Source organism: Aulonocara sp. 'chitande type north' Nkhata Bay, linkage group LG12, assembly GCF_057382095.1.
Source record: "Aulonocara sp. 'chitande type north' Nkhata Bay isolate Kocher_YH1m ecotype deep benthic linkage group LG12, A_spYH_male_GT1.1, whole genome shotgun sequence".
Classification (NCBI taxonomy): domain Eukaryota; kingdom Metazoa; phylum Chordata; class Actinopteri; order Cichliformes; family Cichlidae; genus Aulonocara; species Aulonocara sp. 'chitande type north' Nkhata Bay.
The window spans coordinates 9,322,877-9,326,168 of record NC_141355.1 but is presented as its reverse complement, the minus strand read 5'-3'; the positions used below and the strand labels follow the sequence as shown (position 1 = coordinate 9,326,168).

Sequence of the window (3,292 nt, the reverse complement as noted above, 5' to 3'; positions counted from 1 at the left end):
AGAATATCTTCTGCAATTTTTTGGATTGCCGTATGTGTGAAAATGGCTCACACTTCTATTCTGCACACAATCTTCTGTGTATTTTAGTGAAATGGATTACCTTCTTGCCAAATCACGGACGAGGAGAAGGAGAATTAAAGTTAGAGTTCAGCAGCATTTACAGAGCCTTGCTTTAGATGCTGTGGAACTTGCAGAGAAGGCCGTGGACCAGGCTTTGCAATACACTGAAGATGTGGCGAACAAACATTCGATTGTGGATGAAGCAGTGGAAAATATTGAAGATATAGAAAATAAAGATGAGACTATCAACAAGGCAGAGGACAATGTAGAGGAATATTCGAGTAACAGCTTGGATGAAGATTTATTTCTGGATTTTAATAGTAATGACTTTTACATGGATAGTGAAGCGGATGAAGAACAAAACTGTGACTTTCCTGATGTGGAGTCAAACTCTGATGCTAAGAGGAAACTTGCTGAATGGGCAGCAAACCGAAATGTGTCTCATTCTGTGTTGTCAGAGCTCTTAACCATGCTTTTGGAGCTTGGTCTAGATTTGCCAAAGGATCCCAGAACTTTGTTCAGTACATTAAAAGACTGTGAAGTGAAACAGATTGGCAGGGGAAGTTACTACCATTTTGGTCTTGAAAGTGCAGTATTGTCAGAACTGAAAATGATAAATCAACATGAACTGAAAACTGATACATTAACCATTCGTGTGAATGTTGATGGTTTGCCTTTCTTTAAGAGCTCTAATATGCAACTGTGGCCTATTTTAGGTAAGATAGTTGAACTGCCACAAGCAAATGTTTTCATGATGGGTATATATGCTGGTCCCTGCAAACCTGAGTCGGTGAACGACTACATGCATGATTTTATAGAAGATGTAAAAAAGGTCACAAAAACTGGTATTGTTTTCAATGGAAAACACTTCAATGTACCCCTTCCAGATGCTTTTATCTGTGACACCCCAGCTAGAGCTTATTTAAAATGCATCAAAGGTCATGGTGGCTACAGTTCTTGTGAGCGCTGTACACAGTATGGTGTTTATGTTGATGGGAAAGTTATTTTTCCAGATATGGATTCAAGTCTCAGATCAGATTCTCAGTTTGAAGAAATGTTAGATGAAGATCACCACAACTCCAAATCACCTCTTCAAGAGCTAGGCATTGGCATGGTTTCAGCCTTTCCCTTAGACTATATGCATTTAATTTGCTTGGGTTGTACGTAAATTACTTGCCCTGTGGATTAAGGGACCATTGCAGTGTCGGGTTCCTACTTCTACTCTGTCTGCCATTTCAGATCACTTAAAACAGTGTAGGCAAAGTCTGCCACGCACGTTTTCCAGAAAGCCACGGTCCCTAATGGAGTACAGACAATGGAAAGCTACAGAATTAAGACAATTTTTGTTGTATACTGGACCAGTTGTGCTTTTCCAGAAACTGTGCAATCCACAGTACAAGAACTTCCTGGTTTTGTCATCTGCTATGAGGATACTTTTGTCTCCTTTGTGTAAAGAGTACTGTTATTATGCAAAAAATTTATTGAGATGCTTTGTTGCCAACTTTGCTAAGATTTATGGGACTAAATTCTTAGTTAAGAATACACACAGTCTTTTGCACCTAGCAGATGATGCTACAAAGTATGGCCCTCTGGATTTGGTTTCATGTTTTCCATTTGAGAATTATTTGGGACAGTTAAAAAAGATGGTGAGAAGACCACAGGATCCTGTACAGCAAATTGTCAGACGAGTTTGTGAAAAGCAATTGTATCCTCACAGGTCTTGCAAAATGCCAGAGGGTGTACTCACACAGCCACATACATCTGGACCTATGATGACTGAATTTTTTGTCCATCATTCTTTTCAGTACAAGATGTACAGACATGGAAATCAAATAATCTCCACCTCCAATGGAACAAATTGTTTTGATCTTGAAGGCAAAGTTGCAGTTGTGCAGAACATTGTGCTGTTCATCGGAGAAATACATGTTTTGTTTGAACTGTTTGAGACTGGAACAGCGTTTTTTTAACTACCCTATTGATTCAACATCTCTGGGTGTACATTTGTTGTCAAAACTGTCAGGTCATCTTGCTAGTGCTCCTGTAACTAAATTTACAAAACCAATTATTTTGTTACCTTTCGTAATGCATTTGTAACTTTGCCTCAGCTACACAGCATGTAACTTAATGGCGTTTATTCTGCCCTCACTGCTACACTGGATACAGTTATGCAGATAGATAAACTCCTCGACAACTGACAGGTGTATCGTCCCTTTTATTGACGCTGCCTTCAATTATCAACAGAGTGAAACTACAAACAGAAGAAATAAGCAATATTCAGCCTATATATTCACACGATAATGCAAATCAGTTGACTAAACTAGCTAACATTGGAAAGACAGTAAATCTGAATACAGTACACCTTTAACCATAAAAGTGCATAAATAATAGCAAATATAGTTGCATTAACTCTTGTTCAACTTAAATACTCACAAGCGATGCTTTCTGTAAAACAACGAAGAGGATGGATGCAGATGTTTATCTGAACAACATGCTGAGTCAGTCTTTTCTCAAAGTGTGCTGCATTACTAACTCTACAGCTAATAACAAACAAATCTTGGCATGAAAGAACTGTAGCGACTCTTGCTGGTGGGAAGAAGAACTACACCAGCACAGCGTTTACAGGACGTCTTCATTCAGTGTGGTCGAGTTTGTGGATGAAGTTGACTCTGATGGCTGCAAGAAGGTAGACATCATTCCATCAGAGTGGTTCCATGACGCAGAGAGAAAATTATGCTGGTGGCCTCCTGCCTCATTGGTGAATGTGACAAAGGCTGTAAAGGAAGGAACACCACCAACCAGCAACTGGATACTCTACGGTTACCTTTACTTTGGCTTACCCATTTTTCTTCTTCATTTGCAGAGGCACTGAAGAAGAATTCTTTGACTGCAGAAGTCAACCTGCAAGAAGCAGAGAAAGCTCTCTCCAAATGGTTCACTGGAGCTAGAGACAGAGGAGGACTGAGGGCTGCTAGGGGACAAAATAGACTAACGGCTCTGTAAAAAAATATAACAGACACCCCTGCTGATTCAAGACAAGGTTCTGAGTTTCCCTTCTTATTTTTTCCCATGTTGCTACAGTTCCAACTCTAAGCAATTTGAATGCAGTTTGATATTTCTAGTTTTTTAAGTTCACACTCCTTGGAATACAGTTACTTAAACCCACAGTTGTGTGACAAAATAAATGTGAACAAAATGTGTTTTGTGTCCCCTCTTGATGTTTCTATTTGCAGTC

The 3,292-nt window shown here is 39.4% G+C and overlaps 1 pseudogene; it reads left to right on the top strand.

Moving 5' to 3' along the window:
• Nucleotides 1–394: 394 nt before the first annotated feature.
• LOC147316925 (uncharacterized) lies at nt 395–2,180 on the top strand (annotated as a pseudogene).
• The last annotated feature ends 1,112 nt before the right edge of the window (nt 2,181–3,292 follow it).